Raw genomic sequence first — 14,643 nt, 5'->3', positions numbered from 1 at the left:
CAACACTTCTTACTTCTTATCTTTTTGATAATAGCCATTCTAACAAATGTGAGGTGATATCTCACTGTGGTTTTGATTTGCATTACCCTGCTGATTACAGATATTGAGCATTTTTTCACGTACCTGTTGACCATCTGTATGTCTTCTTTGGAACAATGTCTATTCAGATCCTCTGTCCATTTTTAAAAATCGAGTTGTTTCTTTGTTATTGAGTTGTATGAGTTCTTTATATATTTTAGATATTAACTCCTTATCAGAAATATAATTTGCAAATATTTTCTCCCATTCAGTAGATTTCCTTTTCATTTTGTTGATAGTTTTTTTGCTGTACAGAAGCTTTTTAGTTTGATATAGTCCCACTTATTTATTTTAGCTTTTGTTGCCTTGCTTTTGGAATCAGGTTCAAAAAAATCATCACCAAGGTTTATGTCAAGGATCTTACTGCCTATGTTTTTAAATATTGGTGTCATGTGGCAATTCCCATGGCATAGACATTGTCTATCAGGATTTGTTCTTCAGAGAAAAAATAATGCTTCTCACTTTCAGAAGAATATAAGAAAAAAAGCATGATGTCCACCTCTCTTTTCCAACATATTGCCATCACTCCACTTAAGTCCCATATAAACTCACACCTAAACTATTAACATTAGTTTCCTTTTTATACTTTTAACTCATCTCATTCAGTGTATACTGTACTATTCTACCATATTGATTTTCTAAAATAACACCTTTTCTTAGTAGGTGACTTTACTTCCTATTTCACAAAGATTATATCAAGCATGAATGCTCTGAAGTTCCTGCCCTTCCCCCCACTTCTACAAACACAACTGCAAATGCTGTAACCTCGCCTCTTTTCTCTGTTCTAAAAGGAGAGGTTACGAACCCCAATCCTAATCCAGCCGCCTATGCTCTGGATCTCATTCTCTCCCACCTCCTCTGGGACCTGGATCCATCAGTTGCCTCTTTTCTGTCCCATGTCTTTAACCTCTTCCTTTCCTTTAGCTCCTTACCTTTAGCCTGTAAACGGGCTCAGCTCTATCTCAGCATAAAAAAACAAAGTGCAGGGCTTCCCTGGTGGCGCGGTGGTTGAGAATCTGTCTGCCAATGCAGGGGACACGGGTTCGAGCCCTGGTCTGGGAAGATCCCACATGCCGCGGAGCAACTGGGCCCGTGAGCCACAATTACTGAGCCTGCGCATCTGGAGCCTGTGCTCCGCAACAAGAGAGGCCGCGATAGTGAGAGGCCCGCGCACCGCGATGAAGAGTGGCCCCCACTTGCCGCAACTAGAGAAAGCCCTTGCACAGAAACGAAGACCCAACACAGCCATAAATAAATAAATAAATAAATAAAATTTAAAAAATTAAAAAAAAACAAAGTGCATTTCTCAAGCTGCCACCCTGAATTTCTCCTTCTCCTCACTCCAGAGCTTCTTGAAAACCTGTGCTCTCTTCGCTTTGTCCACTTTCCCCCACCTGTCTCTATGAAACTGCTCTATGAATGTTACCTGTGGTTGCTTAGGTACTAAATCCAGTAGGCAGTTTTCATTATTTATTTATCCTATCCGTCTTCAGCTTTGACAGTTAGGGCCAAAATCTTTCTTTGCCTGGTTTCAGTGGAATCATTCTTGTAACTCTAAAATCATTCCTTCTTACTCTTCCTCTGTCCACCCTCAGCTACTGATGTGTCCCACTGATCTGTCCTTTGTGGTCCCTTCTCAGCCTACACGTTGATGAAGTCTGCAGGCTGATGGCATCACCGTAAGCTGAAAACTCCAAAATTCTCCCTTTTCCTCAGCTTTTTCCTGTTGGCTAGACTCAGTTGTATACTGAACATGTCCACTTGGATGTGCAGCATATTTTATTATAATTCCCTATTTTCCATATCTTGGTAAATAGTACTACCATCTATCAATTGTCCATGTCAGAAACGTGGAAAAGATTCTTTTCTTGCCTTTTCTATATACCTAATCCAATTAGGCACAAAGTCTTGTGTATTTTACTAAAGTATGTCTATAAGCCTAGTTCTCTTATTTATCTATCCTGCCTGGTTCTTTAGCCGTTTAACTAATGGTTCTTTAGCTACTCACTCACTCAAGTAAGATGGCACCATATTAACAGTCCTATAAAATACTCCTTTGTGTTATAAAACTGTTGTAGTGAGTTCCAAATCTTTTGTAAAAACATCTAGAAATTTCGGCCAAAACTTTATTTTATGAAAAATTAAAATATAACAATATGATACCACATCACAGAATAACGCTTGTTATTTTCTGGGTTTTTGATAATAGCCAACTATTATCAAAAAAACAGAAAAAATAAGTGTTGGCAGAGATGAAGAGAAACTGGAACGCCTTGTGCAGTATTGGTGGACACGTAAAATGGTACAACTGCTGTGGAAAACTTTACAGCAGTTCCTCAAAAAATTAAACATAGAATTTCCATATGACCCAGCGATTCCATTTCTAAGTGTATATACAAAAGAATTGAAAGCAGGGACTAGAACAAATATTTGTACATCCATAGTCATAGTGGTATTATTCACAGTAGCCAAAAAGTGGAAACAACCTAAATGTCCATTGACAGGTGAATGGATACACTCTCAATGGAATATTACTCAGACTTAAAAGTGAATGAAGTTCTGACACATGGTATGACATGCATAAACTTTGAAGGCATTATGATAAGTGAAATAAGCCAGACACAAAAGGATAAATTGTATGATTCCACTTGTGTGAGGTATCTGGAGTAGTCCAATTCAGAGAGACAGAAAATAGAATGGTGGTTGTCAGGGGCTGGGAAGAGGGATAGTAAGGAAGTTACTATTTAATGGGTATTGATTTTCAACTTCAGATAATGAAAAAGTTCTGAAGATGTATAATGGTGATGGTTGCATAATAATATGAATGTACTTAATGCTACTGAACTGTACATTTAAAAACAGTTAAAATGGTTAAATTTTGTTGTACATATTTTACTACTATTATATTCAACTCAGCCTGCTATAACAAAAATACCATAGAATGGTTGGCTTAAACAATAAATATTTATTTCTCACAGTTCTGGAAGCTAGGATGTCCAAGATCAAGGTGCCAACAGATTCGGTGTCTGGTGAAGTCCTACTTTCTGGCTAGTAGACAGTTGCCTTCTTGCTGTATGGTCACATGGCTGAAAGATCATCTCTCTCTCTTCTTATAAAAGACACTAATCCCATTCATGAGGACTCCAGCCTCATGACTGAATTATCTCCCCAAAGCCCCACGTCTAAATACTATCACAGTGGGAATTTAGGTTTCAACATATGAATTTGGGGGGACACAAACATTCAGTCCATGGCAATCATTTAAAATTAGAATATATTTATCAGAATTTTTAAAATTTTCATTCTTGATATGTCTTTCTTTAGAGTTCTAGGAGTATATACTTTGTTCTTAATGATACAAGGGGTATGGACGAAGTGAAGCAAGTGATTTCTTGCAGAAGGGTACAAGGCAGTGGTTCTGAGAGACAATCGAGATGTCAAAAGTCGCTTTGAAATTCCTGGGTGAAAAGAAATAGAAAACATCTACAGACCTGAGGGTGATCCTTCTGTAAGCTCTGTCCCTCCAGTGACTGCAAAGATGCCTTCCTCCCTCCCCTATCCCTCCAGAGTGTGTGTTTCACAGCTTGAACAGGACCCGTCCTACTTCTGTTAAAGCAAACAGTGCCCTCCAAAACAAAATAGAACTACACTTAGCAAAACAAGAGTTTAAAAATACTTGCATTTTTGCAGTAATGATGAAGCAATCTGAAAGCTGAATAAAAGAAAAGGCAACTCAACTCCCAAAGCCTTTGGGAGCTCTAACAGGAAAATATGCGTATCATTGTTAAGTGCCAAAGTAAATACAGCGTGCAAACCCCAAACTGCTCATTTGTGTGGTTTCCATAGTGTCAACATATATGAAAAGTTGGTCTGGCTGCACTGAGAGCCATTAAAGGTCATGGAAGTAAAAACAAAAGTCAGACTGTCTGTGTGAAACTTCGGCAAGCGAATTCCAGGTTTCCTCCACATTTTCTCAGTTCTAGAGAAGTGAGCGAGAGGTGGCAGTAACGTTCTTTTTCTCTCTCTCTCCCTCTCTCCTCCAGTCCCACCACCCCACCCCACCCCACCCCCTGCCCCATGAATTACAGCATTATTTTCTTTTGAGCCCCAGGAACTGAAATTCAAATTTACTGTGAAAGGTACCAAGGAAAGAGATGACCTGTTCCTTTGAATATACATTTATTTTCATGTTTGATTACACCATAGTTAAAATGAGAAATGTTTTCTTTAAAAATGACAGGCTTTGGGGGGGAAAATAGGCACTTTCTTCAAAATTGCCTCCTCTTTGTCAAATCAAAATAGCTTCAGGTAAGTGAATAACACAGGAATACCTGCTGTAGCAACACAGCATCAGGGTGACAGGGATAGCACATCACACAATTGTTACTGGTTGTGCTACAGTTTTTGAGCACAGATGGGGAGGCTCCTGAAATGTTAGGCGGATGTGGGTGACAAATTATATCAGTTATAAAAGTAGATACTCTCAGTGGGATGGCTTTGCCTTGGTATTTCAGAAGTTTAATAGCAGCTGTGCACTGGGATAGTTTTTGGTTTTGTTTGTTTTGAGATTTTTTTGAGTGGAAAGGAATGGAAATGAAGCAGTGAGTTAATTCTACAAGCATTTATTGAATGATTACTATATGCCAGGCACTCCGCTGGGTACAGGTGCAAATTGTTTGAAACTCACATCTGTTGAGTAACTTCCCTAAGGACTCACTGCTAATAAGTAACAGAACACAGGTCTTTGTAATTCTAAAGTCCAAGCTTTTAACTCCTATTCTATGTTACTTCTCAATTACTTTTGTTAAAAGGGCAAGGTTCTTCACCGTATGTCCCTATATTTTCTTACTCCTTCGCCCCTGATTCTCAGCCCCTGTGCTCTAGAACAGTTCCCATCTCATCAGTCCTCTCCTGTGGACCAAAACAGTCAATAGGTCTTATCAGCTGACCCCAAATTCCATGTACGTGCTACTGCTGCTACGGTGACTGCCGCTGATACAGTTAATAGTACCGCTTCTATTACAAAACTACTAACAATAACAATGATAATTGATAATATTCATTGAAAACTTACTATATGACTGGAGCTCTGCTAAGAGCTTTGTCAGCCTTCTTTCATTTAATACTTTCAAGACTCCTCTGGTCAGATCCTAGTCCCCTATTCACTAGCTGTGTGACCATGGGCAAATTATTTAACTTTCCTGACTCTTGATTTCCTTATCTGTAAAACAGAAATAATAAAAGTATCTATCTAGGAGAGTTGTTGGGAAAATTAAGTAATGTAATTTAGAGAAGTAGCTAATGTACCTAATAAATATTGACTACAAATCATTATTGTTAATACAAATACTACTAATAATTTCATCCAAAAAATTCCTGCCATGTTCATACAGCCCAGATATGAGGTCCTTTTGCCTTGGTTTCCCATATTTTTATTCCAGTTCTCTGCCTGGAACTGAAACCTATTTTGAACCCCAATCCGGTTGGCTGGATCTCTGGCACCTTGTTCTCTATTCCTGGATTTTGTCATCAGCCTCTGGCTGGGGTGCTACATATCATTCACTTCCAGTGGAGCCACTTGATTTTTAATGTCCGCATTGCTACCATATCCCAGGCAAATTAGACCCCCCTTAGCTTTGTCTTTGACCAAGCTCCAGTTCAACGTGCTCCTTTGTAAACTCCAATTTGAACTGCTGACTAGTTCGCCTGTTTTGCTCAATCCTGCTTCTTGCCCTTCCCTGCAAGCTGTCTTTGAAATCGTAGTACACCTTAAGGTCAAACTCACCTAAGATACAGCATGTAGTATTATAGTTATAAAGCACACAAAGATGAAAATACATAGTCCTGCCCTAAATGAACTTATAATCTTTACAAAATGGAAAACACAAAAACAAAAACACAAGACATAGGTTATATACCCCCTTGGCTTCCACTGGCCTTTCCTGCCCTGCTTCTAGGCCATCAGATATTTCTCAAAAACTACGGTGTACCTACTCTATGCCTCACATGGCTCTGCTGTCTGGAGCTAACTTATTGCATAACTAAGAATACTGACCCTCCACTTTGATTATCATCACCTTGTAGCCAGGTAACCAGGTAACCATGCCCATGGTCTCTGGCTGCTCCTGCCATTTATGGGCTCAGATGAAACACCTCACCACAGGGCATGGGATTTGGCTTCCTGCTCAGTCAGACGTTATATCCAAAAGTACAGGAGAATGAACTCCCTGTGGGGTCAACCTGAATTAATGGAAACCAAGAGACCAGAGGGAGCCAGACAGATAGATTCTCCCTCCTCTCTTCCTCCCATTCATCCTCAGGCACAGTTTCCCAGTGTTGCCGAGCAGATGAAACTTGAAAGTGATTGCCTTAGTCTCTCCACGGTTTATTATGAAGCAGCGGCCAGCATGATAACTTTGTGTTACTTCTCATCCTTCCTACCCTCACCTTCCCTTTCCCTCACCCTTACTGCCCTGGGATTGTGCCTCCTTTATAAGGCTTAAAAAGTTAGTTCATGCCTCAGGTTCTGCTTTTTAGTGATGGGTGAACTCCAGAGCTTTAAAATTTGAGACCCTTGGCCAAAGAATAAAAGGAGAAACATTAGGCTTAAAAGAAGAGAAAACATGGAAAAAGGGGAGATTCTTATGTATCCTGGTAGTCTTTCTGATTATTTTTCTCCACACAAACCTCTCTCACCACAACGTCCCCTCCCCTAACACACACAGCACCCTAATATAACTAAATTGTTTTGCCTTCAGGATTTAGCACTTAATCCAGCATCTCCCTTCTACTATGTCTGTTTTGCCTAAAAGAAAAAACATCACTTTAAACTGTTGATAAATCATTTCATTCCACAGTTAAAGAGCTTAAAAATACAAATATCTGAATCAGTTTTAGCTATAAAATAGGATATCACACTCTTTCCTGTTTTGATGGATGAGGAGAGTTAGAGGGCAAAAAGGCAGTGTGGGCCCCTGGAAGGGGACAGAGCAGCCTAGAGGCAGGGAAGATGACCTTATCCAATTATACAATTTATTCACAGTTCTGCACTGTTCATCTTCATCGGATAACAAGCCAAGAAAAGCTGGGCATAGCAGTCCTGTGGGGTCATACACAGACAAATTATAATGGAAGCTCTGATCAGATAATAAGCTTAAGCAGAGATCTAATCCATGATGGAATATTTATAAAAATGGAAAGAATTCCATATGGAATGTCAACTGTATTAAACAAGGCAATTATAATCTGATGCTGGATATTATGGAACTCAATGAATATTACAGTTCAGATTTTGTTGCAGCAAATGTTATTTCAAGAAAATTCTTTATAGAAGAAAATCTAAACTTACTCTTGGAATGATAGTCCATTTAGTTAAAATCGTATTTGTTATACTTTATCAGCCAAACACGGATAGTGAGAGAGCTGTTATTTGAACTCAGATTCCACACTTCTAACTATTAAGCTGAACTATACCCAGCACCTTCTGTTAAGAATCACTGCACTAAAGTTATCTGTTTTGCTAAAAAATAAATACTATCACATCTCTACCTTTCAAAACTTTCAGTTTAAAATTTTAGCATAGCATTCAAAGCTCTTTATAATCCACTTCTAACCTCAATACTGACCCTAACTATTTCATTCTAGTATCCTGTCACATTTGCTTCCATTCAACAAACATTCATTGAGTGTTGGTTTTGAGCTAGCCCTTTATTAGGTAAAAAGATTATAAAGACCCTGCAGAGTAATGGGGAATAAAGAAATAATTATAATAAATGGGGAGGGAGTTAATTTGTAGAACCTTTATGTATCAGGCACCATTCTACTCACATTTTATTTACCCTTTGCCTAGCACGTGGCATAGATAGCCCTCTCCTTGTTTGACAGATGTAGAAACTGAAGTCCAGAATGGTTAAATATTTAAGCCAAGATTCTACAGCTGGGATGGCAGTAGTATAACTGAGATTCAGAATCAGGACTGTCTGCCTCCAAAACTCAAGGTTTTTCAACTATACCAGTGGTTTTCAAAACTTTTCTTTCCTGTCAAGTAACTTATTATTGAAATGAAAATAAACCAAATAAATCAAAGTTGACATGAAAATAAACCAAATAGATAAAAAAAGAACTGCTCTGATGAATCAGAGTGTGAAGCCTAGAGCCCCTTCCATCCTGAATCCCTGGGTCTCTGTGAAGGGGCAGCACAGAACTCAATTTGAAAACCAGTAAACTTCACAATGCTACCTATGTTTGGTTTGATCTTTAAACGGTGTTGGAAGTGCAACAGTATAGGGTGGATTTCACTAGTACCTGCTAAAGACTGCTTCGAGCTGTAATAAACATCATTCTGTAGTTCATGAACAATATCTATTCCATTATCTTATATACAAACACGTGGAGGAAAAACTATTACAAATGTCATGGTTAACAGCTTGGGCTCTGCTACTTACTTGCCTTATGATCCAGAGCAAGATTCTTGACTATCCTATGCTTCAGTTTCCTTAGCTGATCGTGTAAAGTTGTGGGCAGGGTTAGGTATATTAATGCACATAAAGTACATTGCCTGGAATATATCAAGAGTTCAGTAAGTGTTAACTATAATTATATGTGTGTTCACATGTGTGTGTGTGTACATATACATACATGCACTTACATGGGTAGAACTTTCAGAAGATTCGCAGAGTATACAAAATATATGGATTTTGAAAATGCAATGAAACAATAAAAATCTGATTTGTACTCTTAAATAGAAGCAACTATTTTTTTTCCAAATGAAAATGTGGACTTTTATTATTACTTTTACTTTAGTTTAAAAAAAGTGAAGAAATTGTATCATCCAATCTGTCCTTTTACTCTCTTATAACTTGGAGAGGCTTATTTTATTTATCTATTTATTTATTTAACTTATTTATTTTTAAAAATTTATTTATTTTTGGCTGCGTTGGGTCTTCGTTGCTGCACGTGGGCTTTCTCTAGGTGCGGCGAGCGGGGGCTACTCTTTGTTGCGGTGCGTGGGCTTCTCATTGCAGTGGCTTCTCTTGTTGCGGAGCACTGGCTCTAGGCGCAGTTGGCTTCAGTAGTTGTGGCACACGTGCTCAGTAGTTGTGGCTCGTGGGCTCTAGAGTGCAGGCTCAGTAGTTGTGGCTAACGGGCTTAGTTGCTCCGCAGCATGTGGGATCTTCCCGGACCCGGAATCGAACCCGTGTCCCCTGTATTGACACGCGGATTCTTAACCACTGGGCCACTAGGGAAGCCTTGCTTATTTTATTCATAATAATTCATTTTCTAGAAGGAAATAACCTATCCAGCTTCTATAACTCTGTATATAAATGGCTGTTTTGTATTAATTCAACAAAGAAAATAAGAATAATAGCTGTCATATGTAAAATACCTGTGTGCCAGGCAATTTTTTTTTTTTTTTTTTTTTTTTAAAGAATCACATTGAAGTGAAACTTTGCTGGTTTTTTTTTGTTTGTTTGTTTTTTAATTTTATTTATTTATTTATTTATGGCTGCATGGGTCTTCGTTTCTGTGCGAGGGCTTTCTCTTGTTGCGGCAAGCGGGGGCCACTCTTCATCGCGGTGCGCGGGCCTCTCATTATCGCGGCCTCTCTTGTTGCGGAGCACAGGCTCCAGACGCGCAGGCTCAGTAGTTGTGGCTCACGGGCCCAGTTGCTCCGTGGCATGTGGGATCTTCCCAGACCAGGGCTCGAACCCGTGTCCCCTGCATTGGCAGGCAGACTCTCAACCACTGCGCCACCAGGGAAGCCCGTGCCAGGCAATTTTAAGCACTTTACTCAATTGTCTTATGTATCCTCATAACAATTCTATGAAGGGGAAATCATTTCTCCTGTTTTACAAATGAGGAAAAGGAAGTGGAGAGAATTAAAGACACTGCCCAGGTCATATGACTAAGAAGTGCAGAGCCAATTCCGTCTCAAGCCTTGCCTTTCCAGCCATACTTCTCTTCACTCCTTGCGGTTTAGGACCCAGTGCTGCTTTGTGAGGAGAGCCTGAAACTGCTCTGAGATCAGCACTTGATCATTAGTTACCAAATATGGCTAATGATTAAATCTTCTAAGAACCCAAATGTCCATAAACAAAATGCGATATACCCATACAATGAAATATTGTTTGGCTATAAAAAAGAATGAAGTACTAATATATACAACAATTTGGTTGGACCTTGAAAACATTTTGCTAAGGGAAAGAAGCCAGTCATACAAGATCACAGATTGTATGAATCCACTTGTATGAAAGTCCAGTATAGGGACATCTATAGAGTCAGGAATGATGGGGATGGGACGATAGTAGGAGAATAGCTGAAGAGTTTTCTTAGAGATGATAAAAATGGTCTAAGATTGACAGTAATGATGATCACACATATCTGTGAATACACTAAAAAACCATCGAAATGTATTCTTAAATAGGTAAATGGTAGGTCAATTACATCTCATTGAAGCTGCTTTAAAAAAATCCTCTGGGGAACTTTTAAAAAAATTCTGATTCTTATGTTCTGCTTCACCCTATCTCCAGAACCCCACCTCTAAGATTCCCATTCAATAAATCTAGGCTGGTTCTCTGGAAACCTGTATTTTGTCAAAGGTGTCTTGAGTGATTCTGGTGATAATCTATGTTTGAATACTTCACTGTTTTTGATAAGGGTTACACCAGCCAAGAACAAACCTGGTGGAATACCAAGTAGCTCAGAGTAGGCCAAAGCCACTGAAAATACCAAATACCAAAAAATTTGCCTGGATACCTTTTGTCTAAGAGTAAAGTAACTTCCAATGAAATCTGAAAGAATACTGTTTTTTCAGAACATCTTCAGATTCTTGTACAGCAATTTTTTTTACTTCTTACACTATTTTGGTGATCTCCTTTTCTCCCTTATAAATAAATTGCAAGCGTTCTTCCTCAGTTGCCTTTTCCTTTTTCTAACATAGCAAGTTTGTTAATAAGAGTGCCCTATTTCTGAGGGGTGGAGGTGAGGAGCGAAAACAATTATTTAATATAGAGAAAACATGTTAAACCCAGAAGAAGGAAATATAATAAGAAAGAAGTGATAGGCAGAAGTTCAAGGTCTGAAATTTTACATTTTAATGATAGTTTAGTGAAACGACCAGAAAATGCATTTAACAAATTGACACTAAACTGGAAGGGATGAAATAAATGAGCTTCTAACCAATGTTTAACCATATTTCATGATTATATATATTTAACCAGGTGCATTTCTGGGGGGATTTCTATTCAAATTGGGCCTCTGAAAAGACTACATTTTATTACTCTAAAGTTACAAATACATTTCAGTTTCTTTAGAATGTGATATGCGTTGCTGACTAAGAAGCATTACCTCTTCGTAGAGGTCCAATGCTATAATTTGACCCCTCTGGCAAATTAAATACAATTATGCAAACTACCGGGATTTAGGCATAATCTAATTAGTATGGTACATATGCAGCAGATAATAATTTCCCTGGTTGAAAACTATATTGTCTTATTTCATGTTTGAACTATGTTTTAGAAAAACATTTTACTATGTAAGCAAGATTTTGTTATCTAATATATTCTATTTGCTCAGCTCCATAATGGACATGTTTAGAAAAATAAAACCAAAATTGGAATCTTCAAGTGATGACATATTTTTTCAGAAATTTATAATTACAAAACCGGATATTCCATGAAACTAGGAAGAGAATTCAAGTGTAAATGATTGCTTTTCTCTAATAAAGTGTAAATGAACACTACTATAACTTTTCTCTTTATATAGCCAAGATCAATGTCAAGTATGATTTCATGGAGATAATTTGGTTCATTTAAACATAAAAGTTTAGGAGTTTAAAATTGACCTGGATTAAATTCATACCAATAAAATCCAGTCACACACTTTCTGAATGGTATTTATAATCATGAGATTGAGTGCACTCTTTTAAATATGTGAACCCCATTAGCATTAATCAGTATTACATGTATGCACTGAGCAGAAATCAGGAAAGATTGTTTTAGAGCCCCTTACCAAAGAAACTAAAGAAATTATCTCTCTTATACAGAGAAAAAAGAAGCTTTTTTTTTTCTTTTTCTTTCTTCCTACAAAAGTGAATTTCATATGTAAGAGAAGTTCTGGCTAATAGCATTGGATATTGGTCTTTTATATAAAGAAAATAAATGTACAGGTATATCAAGGCCTCCAGTGTGCTATTGTCATTTCCAAATGTGTGAACGCAGTCTTTGCTCATTTATTCGTTAGCTTCTCCGGGAGACGGCCAACAAGTATGCCAGTTCTCAAGCTGTATTGCACAAGGATTTGCAGCCCACAAAAATCTGGCCTTTTTTTCATAGGTAATGTCAAGGTCATAAAAGCCCCTAAAGAGCTGTTAGGGAATAACAACTTTTAAAAAGCAGCGGCCTGTGTTAGCTCTTTGTTTCTTTGTTAGCAGAGAAATGATCAGTTTGGTGGATAAAGAGGAAAAAAAGTGTTGTTAATTCTAACACTATCTTTCCTAATCTGCTTATAAACCCGTAGTGACAAGTATATTCCTGAGAAATAAAATCGCATAAGCTGTATTTGTGTTGTGAGTATATGTAAAGGCGCTAATAAATAAACACATTTCTAAGTGATGTTACCAGTTATTTTCATTATGCCGGGAGTTTCCCCACCGTGGGCCGCAGAACCTTGTGATGGGGAGGGTGGCACAGAGTCATAGCAAAGAAGCAGGAGTGGGGTGGGCAATAATCCATATGTACATGTAGATTTTCTTAATCAAGTATTATTAAAAATGCAACCACTGAAGTGTGATAGGGGAGGGCCCTCAAACATTTTACATTAGAAACAAAAGTAAATCATCTCATAATTTGTATCTGCTTGAAAAATAATATGGGGTGGAATAAGTAGGTGGGTTATAGATGAAATAAGATTGGTCATGAGTTGATAATTGTTATACATGGAGATTTAGACTAGCTTTCCTTTTAACTTTATGTTTTTTGAAATTTTCCCTTATGATAAGCTTAAAAATTATCCTACTCAAAGAGGCTAGGAACCACTCCTTTATATTAAATTGTCAAGTAATTTTGCTTAAAAATTCTTCCCTTAGATACTCAAGCTGTTAAAAGCGATTAAAATGGATTACTAAAGACTATAGAAGAGATACATTGTCAATCACTTATTTAAAATGGGGGTGCCCAGATCTACTGTTTTTACACTTAACTTAATCTTTATCTCACGGCAAAAATTAAACGGGGAAAACATAGCATTCAAACACCTGTAATGCGTTACAGGATGTATTGATTGGAAGAAACCTAAAACTTAAAGTGCATTTCTCACTGTTACTTGTTAAGCCCTTTTTCCTTCCTCCCTCCCCCTCTCTGTTTTCCTCTAATGCAGCTATGTTTACCCAAAGTTTGAAGATAATGACCTATTTCAAAATTTAAGTGGTAACAAATTAGAATGCATCCCTTTGGTCTGTTACAACCAATCCGTATTCGGCAACTGTTCTACTTTTCTTTAGCCTTGGCAAGCTATTCAGAACATTTCCTTCTTTTCATTCTGATGCTGGGTGATTGTTTGGTGCTGATACGACATTGGCTTTTCCCATAATTTAGCTTAGAGTGTTTTACACTCGGGAGTTTCAATGTGTTTTTAGATTGTAAAGCTTTTTCTGAACACTTTTGGAGCAGAACTCCATGTTCTAATAGCCCCAGCAAAGTTGTTTTAATTACTTTTATCCCTGAATTTTCATTAAAATTTGACTCCATTTTAACTTTGATGGTTTATTGTCACTTTGTCCCAAAGATAAATTAAAACATGCAAAGAGATGGTCATTTCCTGTGTTATGTGTTGCTGTTCCTGTGTACAACGTCAGCCTATTTTATTTAGGTATATGCCATTCCATGAGGGTAAGTAACTTCCTGATTAGTCATTAGGAGCAACTCCTGGAAAACTAATATAATCCTACATGTCAGCCACATGTGTTATGCAGGGGGGGGGGGTCAAGGATTATGTGATCATGTGTATGGGTGTGCCGTTATTATATAAGAGAATTATCATTTATCACAGTGTGTCTTAATAGTGTTATATGACATCAGCTTCCCAAATTCTTATTTCTTCCTTGATCTGCATTATGAGCAGGCGAGTAGGTTTTAAGATGTAGTTGTAGAAGAACCAGGCAGACAACTGTAGGAGGTGTTGGCTGAGACACAAATATTTCAGAAGGTTATGTTTCCTTTAGTAAAAAATTGCTATGATTTTGTACTCTCGGGATACAATCTTCTGCCTTCTTCAGATTTTAGAAATATCTGCATTTCCTGTACAAAATTTAGACAAACAATATGTTCATGTAGCATAGTGGTCTTTAAACCTTCCTATTCACATACAGACTAATAGAATATTGAAGAAGTATGTGTCCCTCTTGCACATTGTTACAGCTGAAAATTTTTACTGTAAGTGCAAATAGTTGCAGAGGATATAATTTCTCTCATGTAAATATTTTACTTAAAAATTAAAATGTTGTGTACTTTTGTAATAGTAACTAATGTGATCTAAATAGCATAGCAATTTAACACTCCTACCATCCAT

The 14,643-nt window shown here is 37.7% G+C and overlaps 2 long non-coding RNA genes across 2 annotated transcripts in view; one reads left to right on the top strand and one right to left on the bottom strand.

Moving 5' to 3' along the window:
- LOC309626564 overlaps positions 1–9,090 on the bottom strand; it is a 240,657-nt gene extending 231,567 nt beyond the window's left edge. The window contains exon 1 of the long non-coding RNA XR_014243291.1: positions 8,977–9,090. This is a non-coding gene — a long non-coding RNA (uncharacterized lncRNA). The remainder of the gene's footprint in view (positions 1–8,976) is intronic.
- A 306-nt stretch (positions 9,091–9,396) lies between these two features.
- On the top strand, positions 9,397–13,983 carry LOC309626515. Its single transcript, XR_014243241.1, has 2 exons — positions 9,397–9,474; positions 9,850–13,983. It is a non-coding gene; the product is annotated as an uncharacterized lncRNA (long non-coding RNA).
- Positions 13,984–14,643: the final 660 nt, after the last annotated feature.

The sequence above is a fragment of the Balaenoptera borealis genome (assembly GCF_965194805.1).
Source record: "Balaenoptera borealis genome assembly, chromosome: 1".
Classification (NCBI taxonomy): domain Eukaryota; kingdom Metazoa; phylum Chordata; class Mammalia; order Artiodactyla; family Balaenopteridae; genus Balaenoptera; species Balaenoptera borealis.
The sequence above is the reverse complement of the archived record's forward strand: the minus strand, read 5'-3'. Positions and strand labels throughout refer to the sequence as shown.